Source organism: Apium graveolens, chromosome 4, assembly GCF_009905375.1.
Source record: "Apium graveolens cultivar Ventura chromosome 4, ASM990537v1, whole genome shotgun sequence".
NCBI classification, from domain to species: domain Eukaryota; kingdom Viridiplantae; phylum Streptophyta; class Magnoliopsida; order Apiales; family Apiaceae; genus Apium; species Apium graveolens.
The window spans coordinates 284,052,612-284,063,355 of NC_133650.1; the positions used below are offsets into that span (position 1 = coordinate 284,052,612).

General features: G+C 34.9%; 1 long non-coding RNA gene across 1 annotated transcript; it reads right to left on the minus strand.

Annotated features, from left to right (window-relative positions):
• Positions 1–7,146: 7,146 nt before the first annotated feature.
• Positions 7,147–8,000, minus strand: LOC141717916 (uncharacterized). The gene is made up of 3 exons (XR_012573838.1): positions 7,784–8,000; positions 7,424–7,639; positions 7,147–7,324 (listed from the first exon to the last, which is right to left on the minus strand). It is a non-coding gene; the product is annotated as an uncharacterized LOC141717916 (long non-coding RNA).
• Between the last annotated feature and the right edge of the window lie 2,744 nt (positions 8,001–10,744).

The following is a 10,744-nucleotide window of genomic DNA, read 5'->3' on the forward strand; positions in this document are numbered from 1 at the left end:
CATGTTGATAGAATTCCTATTTTTTGTGACAACACAAGTGCCATAGCCATAACAGAGAATCCTGTGCAGCACTCAAGGACCAAGCACATTGATATCAAGTACCACTTCATTAGGGAACATGTGATGAAAGGTACAGTGGAACTTCATTTTGTTCCAAGTGAACAACAAATTGCAGACATATTTACCAAGCCACTTGATGAATCAACATTCACAGAATTGGTAAGTGAGATAGGTATGCTTAATTACTCTTAAAATTCATGTCCTTATTGCAATTTGAATTGAAGCCTGAAATGTATTGGCTGCAAGAACAAATTTGATTTTTAACATAGATTATTTCATCAGCGGATATTCCCTATCCGTTGAAAGTCAAAATTGTTCTGTCAACGGATGTTCATTATCTGTTGAAATCATATACATTTCTGGAATTTTTATCCGTCAACGGATAAAACTGAAGTGCTCTTCAACGGATGACAGTTTACCTTATCCGTTGAAATATCACATCATTCGATTCAAGTGTTTCACAGCCGTTGATTCTATTGTCTTAACCGTTGATACTCATACATACAACTGTATGTATTTATTTTAAAGGTAGTTTTCAGAATACTTACAGTTTATTCTTAAACGGCTGAAATTCACTTACACATATTTATTGTTTAATCTCTTATTTATGCTTTTTTAATTTGAGAAAGTATATAAGCCCTTCTGATTTTTCATTTTTACTTTACGCTTTCTTGAAATTTCAAAGCTTTTACCATTTTCTCTCTGCAAAACCTTCAAGTTATTCTCTGCAATTTCTACTCACAACAATGGCACTAGTAGTAAAGTTTATGTCTCAATCTGGGTTCATCTATGAGAAGAACAATTTCATAGCTTTGGTAGAAAAGAATGAAGCCCACTCAGATTATCACAAAATGATGGACTTCATCAAAAACTGTAAACTTAGCTATGCAATGCTGGAAGCCCCAACGATTTACTGTGAAGTAGTTGAGGAGATTTGGACAACTGCTGAGTTCAACTCCATAGATATGACTATCTCCTTCACTCTCAAAGGTAAAAATCACTGTGTTAACTGTGATGACTTACTAGCATGTTTTAAATTACCTGAGAACAATGCCATGACACCACACACTGATAATGATGTATCCAGCATGTTAGATTCCATAGGTTATTCTCTTAACTCTGCTAGTTTAGGGAGTATTAAAAGAAAAGGCCTTAGGAAAGAATGGAGTTTTCTTGGGGATGCCTTTATCAAGGTTTTCTCTGGGAAAATTAGCAATTTTGATGCCATAGCCTCATCTCTTGTTAATATGCTCTATATGCTTGTTTCTGATAGGTATTTTAATTTTAGCAACTATGTTATGCTAGAATTGGGTACTAGATTAGGTAACAAAGCTAATAGACCTAATAACATCTATTATGCTAGATTCTTTATGTTATTGGCTAACCATGTTGCTGAAGGTTTGGTCATTACGAATGAGAATAATAAACTCAAGTGTTGGGCACAAGAGAAAAGAGTTCTTGCAGATTTATTGAGAATGGATCTCAACAGCAGTGTGCCATTGGTATATTTACCAATCATGAATGCACCTCAGGTAGGTGAGGTAATTGCTTCTACAACTCCTACTTCTTCCAACCCCTCTATTTCTTTATCTTCTAGTGTGGCCATGGAATCTGTGACAATGCCCCAACAGATTCCTACCAAGGTCACCAAAACTAAACTTTCAAAATCAAAGACAAAGAAAACCACCTCTGTTGTTTCTCAAAAGACAACAGTTGTAACACCTACCATTAACCCTGAGGGGAGTGAACAGGGTGTGAGTGGTGAGGGGAGGGGTGAACATCAAAGAAACCCCCAGGATAAGGAAGGAGAGAAAAGTGCTTCCCAAGCTAGCCAAGCCACAGTTTCTCAAAAAGCTGTAGTGGTTGAAAAGGTTACTAGCATATCCCTAGCTGCATCCTCCCAAAAGGATGTAACTATTGAAAATAGTTCCCAACCAGGAACACACAAACGAGGGAGGGACACTAAAGCCAAACACTCACCAACAAAAGCCTTTATTAGAAGAAAGAGAGCTAGAACCCAATCTTCTACACAGGGTGCACACACTGCACAGATACATCCATCTGTATCTATGCCTTCTCAAACTCAATTTGATGTGGCTCCAACAAATGTGGAGTCACAGCCCCATTCTCTCACAATTAACACACATCAATCACCACACACTTCCTCACCATCTCTAGATGTGGATATGTTATTCCCATCAATTCCTGATTCTCCCTTTTTACAACTCAGGGAGGAGCCCCACTCAAATACAGGTGATCATCATCTTTTAGATGATTTGTTGGATCACCCGCAAATTCTTTCAGATGTAATTGAAGGATCTGTGTCACCAAAACTCATATCAATCTACACAGATTCAACAGTTATATCACTTTCAATTTCTACTTCTTTTCCTTCTTCAACGGATATCACTCATCCGTTGACAAGTGGTTGTTCTTCAACGGATAAGCTTAACAGCAGTTATCCGTTGATACCATCAGTTTCACCTTCAACGGCTATTCCTCATCCGTTGATAGTCTCTACACACACAACTGAAACAATTCCAAGTGTAGAAGACTTGATTACTGTACAATCACTTCTAGGACTGAGGGAAGGGAGTGACAATTTGAGTGAGAGGCTGGGTTGCTCCCAGGCAAAAGGAGAGATTGAGAGCTCAAATATGCATGCTATTTCTTCCAGCATGGCAAAAGTAAGTGAGAGGAGTACCACCTTAGTAGGTGAAGGTGAGGGAGTGAGTTGTGTGAGCCAGGGGGAGCCCCTGATGCAAGAACATAGAGAAAATGAGAGAAAGGCAGGTACAGCAGATATAAGGATGGATCCAGCCATTGCTAGTGAGTCAATGATTGTAAATGATGCTGAAAAGGAAAGACAATTTCAGCAACATTACAAAGCTGTAATTGATAACATTTCCTTGGATGCTGACACTTTTACTCATCCTGTTTCAGCCTATCAAGTATTGGCTGCACAGGGCAATGTGGAGGCAGAAAAGACACTACATCTAGTACATACAACAACATCTCTTCAAAGGGACAAAACTGCTATTAACAAGATGCCTTCAACAGCTGGTGAGTCATTTGAAGAATTTGGAGTAAATTCTGATGATGATGACTTTGTTTCTTCTGATGGAAGTATGAACTTAGGGGGAGATGAAGGCCCTAGTTCTATTCCAAATCTACCTGAATGGGCCTTCACAAAGGAGTCTACAACAGGGCAATTCAATGTCTCCTTAGTCAAACAAATCAGTACTATCAAACAGGCCATTCAAAAAACTTCTCATGTTGGTATAAAGGCTATCCTTACAGCTCACTTGGACTCACTACATCTCATGAAGTTGCAGCAAGTAAGACAGAATCTGAGTGTGGATGAACTCAGAAAGGATTTTGCTGACTTGAAATCCTACAATTCTGAAAAATTGGATTCAGTCATGCCCTTTGGTACAATGCAGGACATTTTGTTGAGATTGAAAAAGGAATCAAATACTGAAAAGAGGCTGGCCAAATTGGAAGACAGTGTTCAAGTTATTGAAGATTCTGTGGCCACCATTCTTCACAACCAACAATCTCAAACAAATCTACTTATGCAGCTGGCCAAAGCACAGGGCTTGACCCCTCTCCTTGATGATAACAAAAAGGGGGAGAGTAAAAGGGAAGGGGAAGGAGAGCCATCTACAAAAATCCAAATATCTAAAGTGCTAGTTCCTGCCATCACTACTTCTCCAATCATTCAAATCAAAGGAAAGCCTCATGGAATTGATTTAATCCAGCTAGCAGCAGCTGAAATTCAAGTGAAAGAGCAAAGGAGGAGAATTGATGAAAGGATGCAACAGCTGTTTGGCTCAACACAAGATAAATCAATATATGTGAAACATAGCACAAAGGTTGAACCAATCAATATGGAGCACAAGCCAGAAAGGAGAAATAAGGTTGGAGAGACTTCTTTCAAGAATCTAAAACCTATGGTTCTCAAGCCCAACACCAGATCCAGCAAGGACTCCACAAAGAACCCTCTAGACTTTGCTCAGATGAAAGAAGTGGACTTTCCTCTTCCAAAGCCTGATGAAGACAAAGTTTTGGGTACTAGCATCATTAAACACAAGGAGACCATGGATGAGGCAGTAAGGAGAAACATGGCTATTATCTTTAGAGAGGGAAAGAGCATATGTGTGATGCAAGGACATCCCAAATTCTCAATAGCCAAGAGGGAAAAAACCAAAAGGTTAAAGAAAGAAGCTGAAAAACTCAAGGCTGACAAAAGAGCACAAGCAAAGCTTGAACAAAAGCTAAAGTCAAGTCTAGTTGAAAATGAGAAAGGAATTGAAGTCAGGGGTGAAGACGAGATTGCAAACTTAGATGAGGTTTTTGGGAGTATATTTGGTGAAATTATGGTGGAAAAAGAGGAATGGCAGAAGGGAAACAGAAGAAAGGCCAAGGCACATAGAAGGAGTGAAGGCAACACTGAAGGAACCAAATCTCTACCTTCCATACCTGAACCCTTTGTTGCTGATCCCACTATAAACATCCATGGTGAACCAATCATCCCAAAAGAGGAACCTATTGATTGGGACACCATCAATTTGCCTACCTTTTTAACCACTCTTCCAGTACCAAAGAAACAGAAAAGAAAATCCAAATCTACACCTCCCCTAAACTCTAAGAAATTCACTCAAAAACATAAACCTAACCCTAAGCCACCCATTTCTAAAGATGATTATGTTTACATCTGTGACATAAAAGAAATTTCAGACATTGAACTCTATCTGGATGAGCTGGAGGATGTAAGGGGAATTGCTGCTTACAGACAGCTACCAGAGAGATTGGTGTTCAGATACAAAGGAGCTGGGGAAAGAACATGGCCTCTCTACAGGATTCTGAATGAAGGCTACTCTACCTTGATCAGAGTCTTTTCAGCCATACAAAAGGATTCTGGCTTTACCAGGACTGCCAAGACTGAAATTCTCAACAAGATTGCCAACATAAGGAAAACTTGGAGGGAGCCCAATGCTTTGCCCAGAACCTTACTCATTCAAGAAAGGGGAACTACAATTCACAAATCACCTCATTGGTTGATGGAATTCAGAGATGATAAAGGAGTCAGAAGATTTTTCAGACTTGAAGACCAACTCAAGATTGCCAGCAATGAAACTCTCAAAGAAATGCAATCTAAGTTGGATATCAGTGATGAAGATGAAGCTGAATTCTTCAGACAACTCCAACTCCAAATTGAGGAAAATGACAAAGGGCTAGGAAAGAAAACCAGGGATCAAAGAAGAAAAAAATGATTTGCTCAGGCTAGTGGAGCACCCTTGGAAACACTGTAAATCTTCAATTACCTTCTAGTACATACACTTTTGCAGCACTTTTAAATTTCTACTTAGTTTCAGTTCATATATTTGTTAAGTGTTTTGTTATCATCAAGTTAACCTTGAATTTATGTCTACAATTCTTATAGACATAAATAGGGGGAGATTGTTAGGAATATATGTGCATTAGTTTGATGATATGTTTAACAAAACACTTAAGTAGAAATCTAGTGTTTGTAGCCTCAACGGATAAGACCACTTTGGCTATCCGTTGATGGTGTAGCTTTACTTAGAAATAAGTCTAGTGTTGTAGCACATTTCAGTCTCTGAATTTGAGATATAATTCTTAAATGTTGAGGGAAATTATAAGTCATGTTGACTACTAAAGGATATGCAGATAGGAAGGCCAATTATAAATATTTCATGCCTTGTAATTTTGTATAAATGAAATGGTGTCAATGGATAACTTAAAGACCTTCAACGGATGAGAAACAAAGCTTCAACGGATGTCTCTAAAGCTTCAACGGATAACATCCTTCAACGGATGAGTGCATCAACAGATAGAGCTTCAACTGCTAACACATCAACGGATAAAGCCATCAACGGATGAAGGCTTCAACGGATGTTCTGTTAAATAGCAGTTGACAAGTGGTAGTTGTACCTACAAACAGAGGCACATGGGTTGACAGAGACAACTGAGATGTGGTAGCCTATTTCAGGAACACCAGAAAAAGCAGCCGTTCTACTCTAGCATAAAGAGGCAATAGTCAACAATGCACTGGAGTAAAATGGAGAAGAAACAAGTGGAGAACTTATTTTTATTATTGTATTTTTTTATCTTTGTCTTCACTTATAAACTTGGTGTTATATAAACCAAGTAGCAGCTAGTAATTAGAATAGAATTTTTCCAGAGTTGTTTAGAAAAATCTTGAGAAAAATTATCTAGTTTGTACTAGGATGCAGCTGTGATCAACTTCTTGAATCACAGATTTTCTGAAATACCATCTCTGGTGGAACAACAAATCCACCAGAAAAGTTTTTAAGGTCTGTTGTGTTCTGTACTTTTGTGCTTGAATATATATCTGTCTGTATTAGCTTAAAGCAATTCACACACTTGTTTATCTTAAACATACAGCCTTTGAAACTGCTCAAAAATTGAAAAAGTTTTGAGATTTACATTCAACCCCCCTTCTGTAAATCTCATTGTTAGTTCACTAGGAATAACACCTTTCATGGCTGATTTTTTCTGAGCAGGCTCATCATCGTCACTCACAATCCATGCTTTCCTCTTTATATGTTGCAGTCAACGTCAACAAGCTTGGGTTCAACATTCTTTTATAACTTTTCATTCTAAGGTATATGAAAAATTATTATACATAAAGAGCAACATAAAAATCTAAAAAGTGTAGTTTAAAAATAAAGTTAATTTTTGTTAGATGTTACCTTTGCAAAAATCTTTTCTTTGTACTTTTTTTTCAAATGCTCGCTAGGCTCAAAAATTGCATATATGGTGAAGTTAGAATAACCTTCTTTTATATTATAGAAATTCAATCTTAACTTGAAGACTTAATCTTTTTCATTGAGAGCTTTAATCTCCTCAGGAACAGTGCTTTCCTTTAATGATAGTTTATTAAACAACTTTTTTGCTGACATATCTAGTAATCATTCAGCAACTACGTTGAACAACACAAAAGTAGTTTAAACCTTTACATGTATTTTAAACCTACAATTTGCAGAAAGATTAGATAAATTACGGTGGGATAGGAGATTCAAAAATTAGCATTGCATACACATATATGTTTAACTTACATCACAGGTAGATAATCGATTATTTTCTGGAAAGAGTTACATCTATAAGCCCCATCAGTAGCTGTGACCTTTTTCAAGCATATTTTGCAACTTATATAATTCCACCCAAAACTATCGTCTATTCCAACAATCTTTGCCCTCACAGTAATAATATATTCCTGTATTGCAATAAATAAATATATCAAAAGTTTGAGTAACACGCCAAACATGATAGGACAATAATTTGTAGAGAGGGAATAATACAAGTTCATAATTACCTGAGATTGGAATCCCATTCAGCCTCAACCAATTCTTTTACACTCATTCTGTTTATGAACATCTCTTGTTCAGGTAGTCGCTTTTCGACATGGGAGTTTTGAGTGAATTCCACATTATTACAGATAGGGGTGAATCTTTCTCTCAAGGATTTGACGAATGGCGTGTCTAAGTTGATAAAAATTTGTTGGCACTTGTGGTACCAAAAGAAATCTCACCTTCACAAAAGAGTTGTCAATGTCAATATTTAATCATATAATAATTCAGTAGTGGAAGCTAGTAATAACAATTAGCCGTGACATATTCACATTACATACAAAGAGTCATTACATATATCTAGGTAATGAAAAATAAAGAATTACCTTGAAATTTCTTAATTGTTTTCGAAGTAACAATTATAACACACGGTCCACCAGCATTGCTATATAGATTTGGGTCAAACAATTCACCTAATTTTCCCCACAATGTGACATTGTAATTTTTTGAACTAATAATGAAATAAAAGAAATTGTTAGATGAGTTAGCATAACAAATATATCTTTAAAACACAATTTAAAAGTCATGAGAAATTTATAGGAATTTACTGGTCTGTCAAGATTTTGAGATCTCTTTTTTTCCAGCCACCACCAACAATGTCAGCATTATCACGATACCTACGTAGACAGGCAACAACATCTGAAATATTATGAAAAAGATATAAAATACAAAATCAATATTTGAAGTAAATTTAGAATTGAATTGTGTTAGAAAGTGAGATGCTTTAAAATGAATTAACTGTTATACCTGTGAGAACAGAAGGGTCATTGATACGGGATTCAATTGTTTCCAGGCATACAAATTGAAATCCTTGGAGTGGAATTGCGACAACATCTTCTTCTAAATTTTGAATTGCGGTTGTAGCCAAAAAAAGAACCTTATAGCGACATGACAGTGGTCTATATGTGCCAGTATTTTCAACAATCTTGAAATTTCGAATACTGTATACAGAACCTTCTTTTATTATATGTTCAAAGCGTGGATTAAGATATTTCCGGATTGCTGCATGAATTAAATTTTCCTGGTAATCAAAATAACATGACATATTATGATCTATTTATTATTAGATAATTGGGGGAACAACAGATTTTTATAATACTGAAAAAACTAAAATAAAACATACCTTTTCATCGAGCAAAATCATGTCAGTGCTAATTAAGTCATTATTTTTCTTTGGATTTGTTGATTGCCAGAGACGACAAACTCGAACCTTTATCATCCAAGTATCTTTCTCATTGTTCAAGCCATCCAAAAAAGAATAATTCATGATCAGCAATGTATGTAGTCCACAAAAATAAAGTTGAATCTGCAAAAATAACCAACAAATGAAAAGTTAGATTAATTGGGGCTAAGGAGATTATGATAGTTGTAATTGGGAGTAACGATAATTCTAGAAAAACTTACTATGCGATAAGATATGATAGCCCTGCATCATTATTGAACAAATTTGATATATATAGATGAAGTAGGAGGTTTCGATTTCCTCTCAAATTTATTTTCAGAGCCGAAATTCTGTTACCCCTCTAATTTTGTTTCCGTAAAAAAAAGTAGAAGATGGGTTGTCGGGAGTCAAAAGTGTAAAAGAATTAGTATTAAACCAATTTTTTATTATTTTTATTATAAAATACTTAAATTTAATTATCCTTCTATATTAGAATTTTCCTACCTATAATAGATTTCAAGATTTATCTCGGGTAGATATAATATTTTTTTGTCATTTTTTTCAGTTTCGAATTTTGATGGTTATTCTTTTCTATTTCAATTTTTTTCATTAATCCTTTTTTACTTCGAATATGTAAACAATTATTTGTAGGTCTGAAACTTAGTTTATAAAAAAGGAAATGTAATTTATAACGATTAAATTTGAGGAGCTATAGGGAAAAAAATAAACATGATTGAATTAAAATAGATAAAGATATTTAATTCTAAATAGGATTAACTTTTAAATATTTATTGTCCTCCCTATTTATTCGAATGTAAATAAGGAAATATAATTTTATTGAATTAAAATAGAGGAGTTCTAGAAAAATACATAAATATGATTCGAGCGATTCTGGAGCTCCTGGGGTTTTCCTTTATATATATATATATATATATATATATATATATATATTAAGATATTGATGATTGATTATTATAACTAAAATATGATATAATTTGGTTTGTTATCTTTTTATATTGGTTATTAAAAATAAAATATACTAACTTAACTTGTGCGATATGCGGTTATTTTAAGAGTAAGTATGCAGGAATAAGTATTCCCATATATATATATATATATATATATATATATATATATATATCTTTCACTAAAAAATCTATTTTAAAAAATTATGCATGTAAAAATAGGTGGATACTTTTTCAAGAGAACTAGATCCATTTAAATTAAGATACATCTTGGCTTTAATCAACCATGTAAGTCACTTTGCACCATTTAGAGTCACTTTCCACCTCATGAGAGCCACTTTCCACCATATATTGATACAATTAACATGTGAACATCATATACATCCATTTTCACATCCTTTTACCAGTTCTTGATACCACTTTTATACGAGTCATTACTGGACCACATTTTGGCTCTAATCAACCATGTAAGTCAATTGGCACCATATTATAGTCATTTTACACCCTATAAGAGTCACTTCCCACCATTTATTGGTACAATTAAACCTATATTGGTACAATTAACATATATTGGTTGATTAGAGCCAAAATATATCTTTTTATGCATGGTGGATACTTTATTCTCTCTCTTTCTCTTATCATGTCTCTCTTTTTCTCACTCTCTCTCCACTCTCTCTATTTCTGTCGTCGATTGTATATTCACTCTCGCTCATGTAATAACCCCAATTTTTTTTTTGGAATTTTTGAAACCCTAGTGAATAGTACTTTTGTTTCAAAACCCTAATGAATAGTAACTTTGCTGATTATGTAATATTATCATACGACCCTATATAGAAGCTGTCTTATGGATATTATGACTTCATATTAGTGTTTAATACTATAAATAAGTGTATCTAAAGACCGTCAGAAGTTGAAGACAGACACTTTTATTTTTCCCAAGATTCCACCAAACACATAAGGAATTAAGAGTACAATGTTAGGATTTAAAAGGATTTAAATCCAAGGATTATGAAAGATGATTAATGAAGGATTAATAAGGGACTAAGAAGGTTCTAATAAACCCTCACAGTAAAGCCCTGAAGATATTCATCCAAACGATAAAAAAGGATTGAATGATAAACGAGAAGTAAAGCAATTAAATGACCAAATGGCAACCTAGT